Source organism: Gopherus evgoodei, chromosome 16 (genome assembly GCF_007399415.2).
Source record: "Gopherus evgoodei ecotype Sinaloan lineage chromosome 16, rGopEvg1_v1.p, whole genome shotgun sequence".
NCBI classification, from domain to species: domain Eukaryota; kingdom Metazoa; phylum Chordata; order Testudines; family Testudinidae; genus Gopherus; species Gopherus evgoodei.
Genome location: NC_044337.1, coordinates 22,331,045 through 22,347,768, shown reverse-complemented (window position 1 = coordinate 22,347,768; position 16,724 = coordinate 22,331,045). Strand labels below are relative to the sequence as shown.

The 16,724-nt window shown below is 38.1% G+C and overlaps 1 protein-coding gene across 7 annotated transcripts in view; it reads left to right on the top strand.

Annotated features, from left to right (window-relative positions):
* TTLL11 (tubulin tyrosine ligase like 11) overlaps positions 1-16,724 on the top strand; it is a 216,625-nt gene that overhangs the window by 97,031 nt on the left and 102,870 nt on the right. Inside the window, exon 1 of one of the 7 annotated variants that reach the window (XM_030535336.1) lies at positions 1,559-1,580. The exons of the other annotated variants lie outside the window; for them this stretch is intronic. The gene's annotated coding sequence lies outside the window, so the exon portion shown is untranslated. Of the gene's footprint in view, positions 1-1,558; positions 1,581-16,724 lie in introns of those variants that run through there. 7 annotated transcript variants of the gene reach the window in all.

The window sequence follows — 16,724 nt, the reverse complement described above, 5'->3', positions numbered from 1 at the left end:
GAGGTCATAGAGTCCAGTCCCCTGCCCTCATGGCAGGACCAAATACTGTCTAAACCATCCCTAATAGACATTTATCTAACCTACTCTTAAATATCTCCAGCGATGGAGATTCTACAACTTCCCTAGGCAATCTATTCCAGTGTTTAACTACCCTGACAGTTAGGAACTTTTTCCTAATGTCCAACCTAAATCTCCCTTGCTGCAGTTTAAGCCCATTGCTTCTTGTTCTATCATTGGAGGCTAAGGTGAACAAGTTTTCTCCCTGATCCCCTCCTGCCCTTCATCCCACAGATGATTCCATAGCTCCATAGAGGTCTGCATGTTGGAAGGAGAGAACTTTGCATGGAGGAGGCCCTCCCTGTATAGATCTGAGGGATGCAATCCGGTCCATATTACTCCTAACAGAACTGGACATTTGTAACCCCCAAAAACTATTTTCTGGAGGATTGATGCAGAGTAGATCTGACTCTCCTGTTCCTTTATAATATTCAGAATGTTGTAGGTGCCCTACAACACAGAGACAGACACGTTCCCTGACATGAAAAACTTGGATATTACTTACTCTAATATGTGTATATAACATCAGAATCAGTTGTTTTCTTCAGTCTAACTTTTGCCTTGTGCTCATGTATTGTATTGTTAGTTTTAGGTAGCATTAATTATCAAGTAATGACATTGCAGGGTGGTCTATTAGGTAGAATAGGACTGAACATGTCTGATAACTTTACTTTTCCTCAGTTTCTTGTGAGAGTTACTTATAAATTGAAAACTGAGAAGTATTTCTTCATTAACTCTTATTCTGTATATTTATTTAAGGTAACATTGCATTGCATAGATTTGTTACGACTGCCAACAATTTCAGTGACTGCTTTTATATTTAGTAACACTGCAATATAATCATTGTTGTAGTAGTATTCTAACTAATATGTGTGATAACACTAGAAAAACTTTTCAGTATTTGCAGATTCAAAATCTGATTTTTGCAATGGGAAGTAAGTGATGAAATAATGCACTTATCTTAAAGTATAAAACAGAATCCTGTAGAGTTCATGTTAAACCACATGGACTTTCTGACGCTGCAGTAATCGGGTCTGTAGGTGAAATCGTAGCACTCTTAAAGCCAGGATTTTAGCCCATATATTACATGTACAGTGATCCAGCATGTGAAGTTGATTGGGTAAAAAAAAAAAGGTCTGGTCAATGAGTTCTGGAAACCACTTTTATCATTATGAGGTTTGACTCATGGCACTGGACAACAGAGTTTGTAAACCAAGATGAATTTCATACAGTATTTTTAAATACATATTTACTCCTATTTCCTATTATTTGATATGTATATACTTACAATAGATTCTGTTTCCATAATGTTTTATTTCAGCCTTTTATTTTTTAAATCTTGTTGCAGAAAATCAATCTTCCCTTGCATAAAAGCCCCAATCATCATCATCTTATGTGCACATTACAAAATAGGAACAAAAATCAATGGTGTGAAATTATTACCTGATGGATTTGCTCCTTGTTACACTGATACATAAGTGCATCTGTTGAGTGTCCACCTGCAGCTTCTCTCCAGTCTTTTTGTAGGTAAAGTGCAGAACAGCGGTGTTCTACCATTTAATTTGTCTGCTGTAGAGTTAACGTTTATACAAGACTCATCCACATATTACTGTAATGAGTGCTTCTGAAAGTCTGATAAATACTAAAATTAACTGATAAACTTGGCTGAGTATAAATGTAATCCACAGGACTAAATTTATGTCCCTTACGTTTGACCTGTTTTGAGCATCTGATTCCCCAGATTGCTCAGTATTATGTGTTCTGTCCCAGAAATGGAATTATGCACATCCTGTTGTTTTCCTCTTGAATATGTACATTGTATTATCAGCATTCTCCTTCCAGCTCTTTATCCCACAGTAGCGATCACTTTGGATTTGCTTAATCTTTATTGATGGAGACAATAAACAAATATCCTTTCTCCTCCACCCATTAATTCAGTCAATATTTTTCATTTAGTCTGCCTTGCTTCTCTTTCTGACCTCTTTTCCATTCTTCTTAATAATGGCTCTTCAGCCAAAATAGTGACTCTTAAGGCATTTGGCTATACCACTTACAATCAGTCATAATTCATTCTGCCCAAACAAGTCCTTATAATAAATTTGTATAGGTTTTCAACCCACTATAGTAAAGTGTCTTTTCAAGTGTCTTTTTTCTCTAGTTCATCAGAGAAGATCTGTGCTTGTTTTGAATGGTATACTTATAAAATTTTGCTTTCTTTCTCAGATTCTGTTACCTCTGCATGACTGATGGAAATTTGTGAGCCTAAAGCTCATATAGAAAGACAAGAGATGTTAAATATTTAGTAGATTAGCTGGAGGTGTTTATGATCTTAAGTTTCTGTAGTAGGAACTTTATCACAATAAAAGGATTGGTCCTCCCTTAAAGTGATAGAAACATGATAAGAAATAATGTATATATCCAAAATATGTGAACAAATTTTAATGTGTGACAAATGCAAAATTTCAGGTAGAAGAGGGGGTTGAATGAGGAATAATGGTGACAGTTTAGGCTATGTCAGTACAAGTTATGTCATTTGGGGGTGTGAATAAGCCACTCCCTGAGTGACACAAGTTACACCAACCTAAGCACTGGTGTGGATAGCGCTATGCAGGTGGGAGAGCTTCTCCCACGAACATAGCTACCGCCGCTTGCAGTGGCTGGAGTAATTAAGTTCATGGGAAAGCTCTCTCTTAGCGACGCAGTGTAGCGAAGCCATAGCCTTAGAATGCCAACTATTGTGTGCGTAATCCCCAAGTTAAAGACTGGATTGGAATAGATTTTTGATTAACACACCCATCCAGATCATACATGCTAAGTTTGCCATTTTAAAACAAGCCCTTCTAATTCTTTCATTTATCTGAACACTAAAAATTTTAATATTCAGTTATTGCCAGGGATCCTGGAAATCCATTTGTCACAGAAAGACGTGGAAAAATGCAGAATTTGTGTTTTTACAGAGAATCTTTTGTTTTTACATTTTGTGAAAAAATAAAAACATCTACTGTGGAACCCCAATTATCTGAGCTAATTGGGACTGGGGTCAGAACAGATAATCAAAATTCAGAGAATGGGCGGGGCTTAGGCTGTCAGTTTAAAAATTGTAAATACATCAATAAAATGTGTTCAATGGATGCCTGTATATATATTGTGGGTAGGGAAACTAAAGTTCAGCATTTCATTGTAATTCAGGAAAAACTTGGATTTTTATGTTTTTTAATGGTAATTTTTTTTTTTTTAATCATGGAAAACTAGGATCCCTGGTTATCAGGTAGTTTAAATGACACGATATACCATAAAGAGAGAGACAAGGTAGGTGAGGTAATATCTTTTATTGCACCAACTCTTGTATGTGGAATGGATAAGCTTTTGAGCTTCACAGAGCTCTTCAGGTCTGCTGAAGGTAAACAGGGTGTCTGAGTAGGATAATTAGTCAAAATAGGAGGCAGTTTCATCTTGCTGTGGCATCTGATCAGGGGGTTATTTTTTTAAGCCTTTTGCTTCTTTGTCAGTCCCAGATTAAGGCACCTGTTTCCCTTTGGGCAGTGGCTGAATCTTACGTGCAGTGCAGGTTCATAGGGACCATATTATACTCAGGCTGCACTCTGGTCACTCATACCATGCTATCGTTATTCTACACTGTCACTGAATAGACAGAATAGGTCAGATTCCCTTGCCTGCTTGAAGAGGGAACATGCAAATTGCCTTTCCCAACACCTAGTGGAGATTTAAAATTATGAAAATGCACTTGTATAAGTAAAGTGTCTTGTCAGATATGGGATGGGAAGGAAACTTCAGGAAAATGGTGAAAAAAAGAAATTCAAGCTTGTAAAATTCATGTCTTGATTTCCACCAAATTCTCTCCTCCCCACAGTCTAACAACAAGATGCTGCCTGTGAAATTGCAGGGAAGTTGATTTGGTTTTGGGGAAGCTGAAAATGAGGTTTATGACAAGAAACTGCCTGAACTACAGAGCAACTGGCAAGCAGTTGCTATAACAAGTGGAGTAGCAAACCAGTTTTTTTGGGACGGGGTGGGCTTTTACATAGCATATGTAGATTAGGTCTAACTGTTACCTCATTAAGGGTCAGATTCTATCCTCTAAATATGTAGTGATGTTCACTGAATGTCTTCGAGGACTTGTTCTTTTACAGGCAGTTGCCGAGCAGTTTAAAAACTGGTCCATAGTGTAGTGAAATTAGTTCGTAACCTGTGTTACTTCTACTATACTAACACTAGTATTAGTTCACTGACTTTAGTATTGATTACACTATATTTAATGGCACTCTACAAAGTATAGAGAATTAAGTGACAGCAGTTAATAGCAGTGTTAGGTTTTTACCTTAAGCATGAACTGTCAGTTTCTGTAAGAAATGGGTGTAGCGTATGTGTTTCTGATCTCTTGTGTAATCGGCCATGAAGAAGTTTTCTAGTGCTCTGTTCTTGGTCAATCTTGATGGTGACATTTCTCCTTAAAGAGAAATGGAGTGTAGTACAAACCAGTGATCTAATGTCTCTGGTATAATAGCAAGTGCATGTTAAAGGGACAAAAATGTTTACAGCTACAAGATAGGAAATCTTATTTTTGCAACACTATGCATTAGTACACCTCTACCTTGATATTACGCTGTCCTTGGGAGCCAAAAAATCTTATCGTGTTATAGTTGAAGCCGTGTTATATTGAACTTGTTTTGATACACCGGAGTGCGCAGCCCCACCCCTCCGGAGCACTGCTTATTCGTGTTATATCGGGTGGCGTTATATCGAGGTAGCGGTGTAATATTCTTTTGCCGTCCAGAAGATTTGCCATTTTTGCTAGTTAGTGGCAAATACCATTCACTGTGACCCATATATACCTTGTGCGGTATGACGCTCTCCACTTACACTCAATTCTTGGCAGCTTTTTCTTCATTTATAAGCAATTTTTAGATCTGCCACATTAAGTGATATAGAGGACAAATGCCTGAAGCAGCAGAGCCTTTTTGACAGTAGTATACTGTCACCGACGGAGAGAGGAAAAATTGTCCTCCAAAGAGTTTTGATTCAAGGATATGTTGTTCAGGGAGTATTGCTCTAAGAATTACCCAAGAGCATTTCAGCCAAGCATACAGAAGTGCGCACAGAGGCTATAGTGAAACTAGTGAGGTATCTGTCCATTTAGCTGAGTGCTAGCACTATCTTTATAAAGGCAGGAGTGATGATAAAATAAACATGAGGATAAGCAAACAAATCTGAGCAAAGAAAACTATAGTAACTTGGATCGAAACCAGCTTATTGTTAAATAGAGATGACAGTGCTGATTCACTGACTTGTATGGGTTTTAGAAGGATTCATAGTACCTGGGGCAAGATGGGATTAGAGCTCCTTTCTGACCTGACCCCTTGTAGCCCCACCACATAAGGGGTTCTGTCCCTTATCCCTCCTTGATTTTTCACCCTTGCCTTTTTTTGACCACTGCTCTCCTGTTTTCTTGCAACCTCCCTCTCTGTGTTCTCTGTTTTTTGCTACCCTGAATATTCTTCTGATCTTTAAGTCCTCCAAAATCCTTAGCAAGTCCAAACTCCTCATATTGTCTCTGTGAGCTATACACTCAACATCTTCCCTGCAGTGGCTCCTGCATCCTTTCTCTATGGCTGTATCAGGCATCAGTCAGATATACCTCTTGTTGCATTAATCAGGACTGACTTGCTGTTGAACAATTCATTTTATGGGTTTCCCCAAGCCCAGGACAGCTGCCTTCTGGCTCCTAGGTGGTGGCCCTGACAAAGACACCAAAGTATTCACTGGCAATTGTATTACAACACTTTCCATTGGGCACATAGTTCTGTTATGAGTCCTTGCTAGTCTTCTGCACTGGACTGCAGCTCCAGCTAGTACACTGGTTAACACACCTTTCTGTATTAGTTGCATCATGGTAGTTGCTGCATCCTTACACTTAAAAGTGCTCTGGAGACTTGAAAACTTGCTTTCTTAAGAGCTTCACAGCTTTGTAGTACAGATCTCCTGATTATCAAAGCCCTCAGTTTTTATGAAGGATTTGGATATCTCTGAGAACTTTGTAAAATTAGGTTTACCTGTACTGAACAACATATATTATGCTTTTTCAGTAATCACTTACCTAAACCATTGCAGTTCTTTCAGAGGGTTCTGTATTGATTTCAAACTGGCTGTTTACATAGCTTTCCTGGTTGCTCCCAAAGCCTTTTTTCTTTTTTTGTTAACCCCTTAGGCATCAGAAGTCTTTCTCCTTCATGTCCTGTAGTTTCTTGGTCATGTTGGGACTGTTATACCGTGTCATGGAAGAACCTCTTGGAGGGAGGGACTGAGAGTTTAGGACACTTGGTGAGGTCCATGTCCACTTCACTTGATTACCTTTGCATACTCTCCAGAGGGGGAAGGCGAAGGTGGTGGTGGGAGTCCGAAGGAGGAGGCATATTGCCTTCAGGCCTCCAAGAATCCTCTTTAAATTCCACTTTGAGTACTTTGTTCTGGCTCCTGCAGTGGCTGTTGGTTGCAGCATTCTTCACTTCTGGTCCTAACCTGTTCTGTGCTGTTTTCTTGTGTGTGCCAATTACCATGTTTCATCCTAGAGGTGGCTACAGCTCAGTAGTGAGTAAAATGATTTCTGTAGATCACTTTTAAAGTGCTTCAGAATCCTTTGGGATCAAAGGAGCTATTTCAATATAATGATTTTATATTGAAAATAGCTGAGATGTCTAACCTAACTTAATGGACAGTTTTAGTGTTGTCTGAAACTTTAGTGGTAAACAATAGGCCCAGTTGTCTGTTACCCTGCACCATTTACACCAGGGCAAAATGGGTAGCAATTTATATCCACTTTACACTGGTATAAATAACTACAGAGTACAAGACCACGGAGAATCAAGCACAATATCTTTCTGAAATATCAATATTAATTTGTCATTCATATAGTAATATGAAAGGCTTCTAATGAAATAGGAATCTAAAAGCAATACTCTGTATTTATAACTGAAAACAACGAATGTCATAAAAAAACACTGAAGTACTGCTTTTTACATTAATAAAACATTTGTAGAAAAGTGGACTCTTCACTTATTGAAGCTCTGTTAATTTATACTTGAATGTTTTATGCAGGATTGTTATCTTTACAATGACAGATTAATATTGAAAAGGAAAAAAGTTTGATTTTCCGGGAGACATTTTATTTCTGAATCTGTTTAAAAAAGAACCCTTCCATCCAGTCCCAAACAAACCTCATTTTCTTCCCCTTCTTTTTCCAGCGGATTCACTTCTTTAGGAGATATTTTCACTTCCTTTAAATATGCTGTTACTAACATCTAAAAATAATGCAGAGAAATGTAGCAAAATGTTTCTTGGCCTGTTTTGACATCTGATGTTTGTGTTGTCATCAGTGTTTACAGGGGAGTATTTAGCAAGTGGGTTAAAGATGAATTGATTTAAAAAAAAGAAGTTTGCCAATAGGAGGAGCCGTTGGGCTGCTCCAAATGACAGTTCTTCTGTTGTTCCTTTTTTATCTTTTTGCACATTATAAGTTGTATCATTTGGTATCTGTATGATTTTGGCATTTTTTTTTAATTGCTTGGGGCTGCCCATAAATGTTCGCACAGCATTTTACCGCTTCTAACTGCTGCTGGAAGGTTTCTAGGTAGACATAGCCTTAGTACTCCATAACACCGCTAGCCTACAGGAGCCAAGTCCAAGGGAGTGCCCAGTCTAATAAACGTCGAGAAAACTAAAGCTAGAGACTTCCACAAATGAGATCGTATTATTTTCTTTAAGAGTCACTGATTTTAATACAATATTAAGACTAGAGAGTGGTGGAAGTTTTAGAGCAGGGGTCCGCCAACAAGTGATGTCATTTCGACAGATGCTCGACCACTGCCACGGTCCTTCATCTGGCAGCCGCCAGATGAAAAGGTTGGGGACTACTGTTCTAGAGGTCAGGATCTTACAGAAAGTGTGCTTAATTATTAATATATATTACTATGTATAAAATAAAATGATTTAACACATATTGAGGGATCCCTGTTAGATGTATTCTGCTTCTGCTCAGTTTTTTGAAGCTGTTTTTATTTTCAGCAACATTTGCCTAATTCAGAAAGAATTGCTGTTTGCTGAATGCTTTGTCTTCCTTTGCTATGTATAATTAATCTACGGAATTCTAGACTGATGTCTTTGATTCAATTTTGTATATTTGTTTGCTATACAGCTGTGCATTTTCAGATGCTGATTAGATAGTGGGCAGCCACCAGAGAAAAGCATATATCCAATATGTTGTGTAGATATTGTGACTTCTGTATTCAGAAGGACTATTTGTTGTAAATTAGTCACTCATTTTCCATCTTTCTCTTATGACAATTTATTTTTCTTTTCCAAGTTCTGACAACTTTTAAATAGTGCTGTTCTTCATGATTAAGAAATTTCAAACTAAAAATACCATGATAATTCCTACATGTTTTAAAGGCTTCATTTTATGGTAGGGCCAGTTGTGGCTATTTGCTAAATCCCAAACAGATGCTGCTTTTGGCTAGTTTGGGAGAGATTCTCTCTCTTCCCTTTCTTGATGCTCTCGTGTGGCTTTGAAGCTCACGTTAACATTAGTGGGTGTCTCTAAGGCCAGGAAAATAGACACACAAGGAAAATAAAATGGTACTGTTTACAAAAAAATTCCCATTTTAAAGTCCATTACAAAGCACTTGGAGATATTTAATCACTTTGAACTGACTGACCATTTGTATCCTGACTGAGTATAGGACACAAAGGACTAGTTTCTCCATAAGGATGTTGGGAAGGAACTTCTGTACTGTAAATGCATACTCTAGGGACACATTTTCCTCCAATTATAGTCGTATTTCAGTCATAGTACATTAAATGTATGCTATCATTGTTACAATGGAATTCTGGAATGATTTCATTAGAATTGTTGTATATTGAATACTAAATGCTGAACATATATTTTCACCTTCAAAGTCTGGTACCATACCATCAGATTTGAATTTGATTCCTCTTATGAAATAATTATATAAAGAAGGAACAAGAAAAATGTAAATTAAGATTTTATACTAATAAGAGCTGAATATTCTGTTTTGGTACAATGGAGGAGAGTGAAGAAAGTGAAATCTATTGTTTAGCTGATACATGTATAGGGGTTAGAAAAGACAAGAAATATGGAACAGAGAATAAAAATGAGCAACACTAAAATCTAATGATCCAAGAAACAAATTACTTTTAAGCGAGGCTACACTATCTGTGTTAGACGTTGACAATAGTACTGACAGCTTCTTTGTACACTTGTATCACTGATGGGAGTACAGCTCTGTGAATAGTGTTTAACTTCTATTACAGACCCAGCAGAGGGACCACAAACTGTTTCTTGTGGAAGCTCGGCAGCCACCCACACCATCACAAAAAAAAACCCAAGGGAAAAAAAACCCAAACAAAAAAATAACGCAGCTTTTTAAAACTTCTGGGTAATAAGAGAGAAAATTATATATTACAAACTAATGATCTGGAGGTTTCCCCCTTCTCCTGCTCCAGATTAAACACCTTTTAGGTTTGCCAGATTTTAGGCTTTAACTTCATATGTCCCCTTCTCTTCTGTCCCTACCTTTTACCCTCACCTATATATATATATATATATATATATATATATATATATATATTTTTAAACTAGCCTATTCCATCCTTTTATTTTGCTCCTATTTATAATATTTGATTCAAGCTGAGTTGTGTTTGCTTAAATGGCTAGCAGGAGGCACTGCTAGACTCTGCTCTCATAAAGTAGGTATCCACTTACTGATAATTTCCATTCCTAATAGTGAGCAATATTACAATGCGACGTGTTGTTGCTAGTTGTATTCTTACATTCTGAACGCTGGTTGCCATAGTTACAGTGGCATTTCAGAATGGCTTTGTTTCAGCAATATTGTTGCACCATTATACAAACAGCTAAACTGCATCAGCCTAATGCTATGAAGTTTTCTATGAATTTTTTTAGGAAACCCCCATTATCCTGGATTTAGCATGAGAGAGGGAATAGAAGCCTAAACAATAAGGAGTGCTTTTAAAACAGTGAGAATTAGAAAAAACATTGATAATGTGCCCATAATGACCCCCTAAATTCACATCTTTAAGAGATTTTTCATTTGGAATTTTAGAAATTAATTTTCCACTTCTGCAGGGATATTTCAAGGAAGATCCTTATCTCCTCTGGGTGAAATTATAAGGATTTCTTTTACAGACATCTCTGTCAATCATTCTCAATCTTCTCCAAATATATGTTTGTTTGATGTGGATTTAAAGGTGAGTTGAAATGCTTTTCTTAAAGGGAAGATAAAACCGAGTTTAAGATCTTAATAAGTGTATGTATTAGAAGAACAAATGAATATATTCTAAAGCAAATATGTTCTAAAGCCAAATAACTTCTTCCTTTTGTCTACGAAAGCGAAAGTTGTATTTCGCATGTTGCAGATGGCATTCTCCCTTGTGGCTCAAAGAACAGAATTTCCTTGCATTCCCATTTCTGTTTATAGGCTTCTTTGTCAGTTCTTGTAGGAGGAACACAGTCTGAGCAGTAAATTACCTTTCAGATTATCTTGTAATAACTTAACTTTTTCTGAGGCACAATAATGTTGCACCAATTTAGCTAACCCATTGTAACTTTGTGTGTGAATGTAGCTTGCCTTTGTTGTTTAACTTATGTTAAGAGCATCTGCATACAAGGTTGCAATGGTAGCTAAATCGGTGCAACATCACACCTCTGGTGTAAACCAGTGCAAATTGTGTGTGTAGACATACCTGCTTCTCTAGAATTTTGAGGGCCAGTTGCAAACATATGTGAATGTTGGGAAGAGCTCCTATACCGTAAAGTGCATCTGGATCTAACAAGGACTGTAATGGTATAATTGGCAAGAATACAGAACAGTGACTAATGTGAGAACATCTAGAACTAGTGTATCATGTCCCTGGGGGTTATAGTCAAAATAAACGTAACTTTGTTTTTATTGTCTAAAAAAATTAAAAAGACACTTTCTGAAACTCCTGCTTTCTGTGTTATAGCTTCACTATCCCTGCCCCTTATATATGTCATACGTATCACAAATGATGACTAGGTTGATGTTGCTGTTAGATTATAGATCGCAACATCAACCTAGTCATCATTTGTGATATGTATGACATACATAAGGGGCAGGGATAGTGAAGCTATAACACAGGATGCAGCATTCACCTCTTGTGTAACCCCGTGGAGGTCTTTGCATTAGGATCAGTTTGTCCCTTTGTGTGTTCTCTTGCTGTTACATGTTGGAAAGCTGCGCTGACTTCTTGTTCTTATTTTAGAAAGAATTGTTTTGTAGTAGGGATAACTTGACTTGTCGTGCTGAATGTCAATATAGTCGCTGCTTTTCATCTCATTTTGGTGTTCTTCGAATGTGGATATAAGGAAGTAGTCCGTTCCTGTGCTGCTGCTCCATAGTTAAGGTTGAAGCAAGCTTTTAATTATAAGCCTGTCTTCAAACTCTAATCCTAACTTCTCTCCAAATACATCACCATATAATCAATTGCATTTCATAACACCAAATTGATGTTCCAATTCTATTAATGAAATATAGTCCTCTACTCCAACATACCACATGATGAGAATTATCGAATTCAGCTATAGTGTTCCCTGGGACTATATTGCTTTCAAAGTCTTAACTATACATTTAATAAACAACATATCACAGTAATAAGTATGCATTCAACAGCATATTTCCATTTCAGAACAAATATGGCGACAGTTTTTAATTTGGGTGAGTGTTGGAAATTGGCTGGAGATATTATTAGTGAATGATTGTGGAATGACTGGGTCCTTTAACTGTTAATTTTTTGTCATTCAATTTTTTTCCTCAAAGATGTATAGACTTTTTATTAAAAAAAGTCATTACTTTTTGGGTGACTGTCACAAGGCATCCATTCTCCTGCTTTGTGAGTACTGCTGCCCAGCCTCTTCTTGTGTCTCCTAGTTAAAAATCTGTGCAAGCTGTTTTCTTTCACCATGTGTGCATTTAATCTTCATTTTTAAACATAAAGAACCACAGGTATACAGCAGGAGGTGATTGCCACACAGCTTTCTCCTCTTTCCTCTCCCATGCTCATCCTCTAAGTCCCTTTTACTTCCTTTTCCTCCCAAATATATATCCTTCCAATTACAGTACTGAGCCAATTGTCTCATTAGCCCAGTAACTGCTACGCAAGTGTCAGTACAGAAATGGGTTAATTGACTTTAATTAAATCTCCAGGCTTCCAGTACTGTAGCAACCTCAGTGCTCAGGATGCTACCTTGTTTCAGTGGGGTATAGCAGAGGAAGGTTAGCTGGACTTCACTGAAACACTATCAACCTTAAAGATATAACGTTTGGTTTTTTTAACATAAACATTTTGTTTGGGAATAACTTTTACTCTTCAGTGATTTCCAGAAGATCATTACATTGTATAGAGACAAGATAGGTGAGGTAAGCTCTGTATAAGCTTGAAAGTTTGTCTCTTTCAGCAGCAGAATTTGGTTCAATAAAATATATTATCTCACTCACCTTGCCTCTCTTATATCCTGGGACCAACACTGCAAATGACATTGTATGTCATATTCTGGTACATGAAGTAATAAAAAAGGGCAGAGGAATTGTTTGAAATTCTGTAAATAGGAAGATGATTCAAAGCCAAGGGTGAAGTACTTTGCTTTAACTTGCAGTGATGGGCCATGCCAATATGACTCTGTGAGAGGTAATGTGATTGCCTTGTTAGCTAGTAATCAGAGGGGCCCTGTCTATCAATCACAGCTGAAAATGGTAATCAGCTTGGTCAAAGTTGGTTGAATAAATGAAGCCAAATTGTTTAAATATACCATAGAGAACAATAACATTAAAGCTGAGTGGAGAATGAATTGTATATGCTAACACTGGTATATCAAGAAGATGGGAAAGATTCTGAGGAGGGTAATTGACAGGTTCAAATTCTGCTATCAAAAGCAACAAATAGGAAAACAATATAACTTTCAGGTGTGGGAATTTTGAATAAAATTACAACAGCAAGAGCTGTGTCTTGGCTGATGCACAGGAGTGAAGCTCACAACATGCATTGCAGAATTGTAATGTGCATACCACTGAAGCAATTATTAATGCCTCTAGAGCGGACTATCTCACGAGTGTGTCAGATTCTTGAAATGGACATGATATGCCGAATAAAATAACGGGCATAAATTAAGCTTGTGCCTTGAATTTATTTGTGCCTCAGTAAATTAATCCTTCAGCTAGATACAAACAGGAAAATGGAAGAAGCATATGGCTGAGACCTCAAATGTCCTAGCATTAAATGTTCCATTTGTCTATATATTCAGTAGAGGCACAGCAACAGAGAAACAGTTTTGAAATTCTATGGTAGCAAAAACTGACAAGAAGCCAAGAGTCACTTAGCTTGTGCATAACATGATGGACCAGACTGATGTGACCTGTGGGACACAGTTTAAATTATTGGCTTCCTATCAAGAGCTGGAAAAGCCTTGTCAGAGCAGTTTGACTATGATTGATTATTAATTGGGTCAGAGTTGTGAAAACAAATCAGTTCATTTTTATGCTCTCTCTTCTGGTTTTGTTCAAAGATCTTTTTTGTTCAGACTTGGAGGGCATTAAATAAATGGCTTGAAGAGTTAAGATTAATTGTTTACAGGCACAGCCCCAAGTTGTTTTGTACTGAAAGCTCCAGGGACCAGATTCTCTTGACATCTCAGCACAAGACTGCGAAGAAGGGGAGAAAGGTAGCTTTAGCCACTTTTATGGTTCCCAAATCCTGTGGCTGTTGTGGATTTGCCCAGTGCCAGGCATAAATTAGAGACCTGAGGCTGCTTATATCAGCTAACCATAGGTGTCGATATTATCAGGGTATGAGGGATGCCTTAATAATGTCCCCTTTTCCATCTGCATCAGGTGGGCATGCAAAAAGAACCGTTAAAACAGGTCTGTTCTATGTATGTATTCCCCAACATAGAGATACTCCTCAAGGGAATGATTTAAGATGGGTTTAGCTGCCAGAGTAGGCCCAAGCGGAGCCGGTGTAACCACTAGGCAAACTAGGTGGTCGCCTAGGGCGCCAAGATTTGGGGGCACCAAAAAGCAGTGTCCAGTGTCATGGAAGTCAGCTGAGTTGGGGAGAGCGGGCAGCGAGACCTCCCATAACAAACCCACCCCCGCAGCAAGGGGCGCCGCGCAGGATAGTCAGTGGGAGCCTGCTGCAGAGAAAGGAGGAGACAGCCAGCCAGGCGTGGCACCCAGTGCAGCCAAGGGATGGAGCCGTTGGGGGAGGCAGGACACAGTCCTGAGCTCAGGTGAGCTTCGCCCTCCAATGCGCCATGCTTGGGGCTGGGCGCAGCCACCTCCTGGGGCAAGGGAAAGAAACTAAATCCTGCAGCGTGACGGAGGGGAAAGGGCTGGCGCAGGTGCCGCTTCCAAACACCGACCCCCCCGTGGCACTGTGCCAATGCAGGGAGCCAGCCCTGAACCCCAGGGAGATCCTCATCTACTCCCTGGGAGAGCCCAGCTCTGCCCTCCTTGCCCCTGGGTCGTCCCCCCCCCAGAGGACGAAGTACTCTGAGCCTGGGAACGTTTAGAGACCCTGTGAGCGGGGGGTATTCTCAGCGGCCTCCTTGCTCATTGGTTCCCCCGGGCCTGAAGGGAATGTTGTGATCATCTCCTGTGACCCCTTTGTATTAATTCTAATGAACAATGCCATATTATGCAGTATTCATTTTTTAAAGTTTATAATAAGTGATGCTGCAGGGGGAGGGGAGGGGGCGCAAGGTGGAAGTTTTGCCTAGGGTGCAAAATATCCTTGCATCAGCCATGGGCCCAAGATGCTGAGCTGTTTGTTTATAAACTATATTCTGAAGTTTAAATCATGGTTTAGACACTGAAGAACCAGTGGCATTTCAGAAGAGTCAGGGTGTTAGTCCTATTTTTGGGTAAATCCAGTATTTGATTTGCGTAAATACTCACTTGATTTGCTCAGAGTGGGGAAGTCCCACTCTGAGTAATATTCTGGTGCAAAATGCGGCCATGTTCCAGCCCTGAGGTGCTTATACTTCATCCATTGTGAAATGGTTTCTGTGCAGTGTTTGTGAAATGCTTTGATATCCTCTGTAGATGAAAGGTGCTATATAAATGCAAATTTCAGTCACTTCATTTCAATTTCATTTAATAAATAAATAAATTGTTCAAGTTTTTAGTGGGAAGAGCAGTCTGAGAACCAGCACAGAATTTTTATTCTGAATATACCTGTGGAGAATAGGGTTAAGGCCACTGATTGTCTTTCAGAGCCTAACGGAATTAATTTTCACACATATATAAAAACACATTTTTTTTCTCTTTGCAGCCTGAATAATAATGAAATGAGACCAGAGCTTTCTAGCTCTGTTAGGTTGTGCATATTACTCCTATGAATTAGGAATTGGAGAAAGGAATGCATTGCCAAATTAGTGTTTTGATTATTTTTTTCAAAGTTATTTACTAAATAAACTGCACTTTTAATTGAAGTTGCAAATAAAGGAAAAGAAACTTTTCTAGTGAAAATCTAACTTTTTTTTAAAAAATTTCTTTTGCCTAATATACATTAGTGCTAATAAGGATTTCTTTCATGGAGGGAAGTTAAACTTAACCATAAATAGCCAGACAAATTGCTGTAGTGTATATTGAGTTTAGTAAGGGCTCAATGTGCTGTTAGTTTGTTTTTAATAGTTCAATTGTTTAATGTCAGTGGGCGTTGATGCTAACTTTTCACAGGATAGGATTGTAAAAGTACTATGATTGGAAGCAGAAGTATAACACGTTTGTCTTGAAGTTATTTAATCTCCTAGTACAATATCTTCTTGCGAATAATTCTCTATATTACATTTTTAATTAATGGCACCTACACAGATTCACAGGAGGAAAAGATGATAATTTTGAACAGGTAGGAATGACTGTGTAGTCCATTTTTCAAGAGAATAGGCCTAGAGGAGTGATTTAGAGAAAATTAGTGTATACATTTTGACCAAACAATATTTAGATTAATGGGTTACATATTGTGTGTTTGGGAAATTGACCTCATGAATATAGCCTGTCCTGCTTGGGTTGACTGGTTGAAGTTGAGAGGCTTTACACTGTTTTAATGCACTGCTTAATTTTTTGAATGACCTAGCTTTTGACAATAGGATGCAACAGCGTGGTATATGTAATTATGCTAAAATTACCCTTTCACATATGTGAGTGGCTAATGCTGTAGGGATAATTTCTCTGCTCCAGCTGATAAATTAACATAAACATTTTGCCTATGATTGGTCTGTTTGCAAGCTTGCTTGCTTGTTTAACTTCAGTTATTTTTCTTTTCTTTAAAAAATACTAATATCTGGAAGAAAATGACAAATATAGATTTCTCATTCCTTCTTTCTGTACCTCCTATCTCAGAGTTAAAAAGCTGTTCATTTGCTGCTAATAAAATGAACAAAATAGTATAAATAGGACCCTACCAAATTTAGATCCATTTTGGTCAATTTCATGGCCCTAGGATTTGAAAATTAGTCAATTTCACATTTTCAGAGGTTTACATTTGAAATTTCCTGGTGTTGTAACTGCCAGAGTTCCAACCCAAAGAGGCATGTGGAG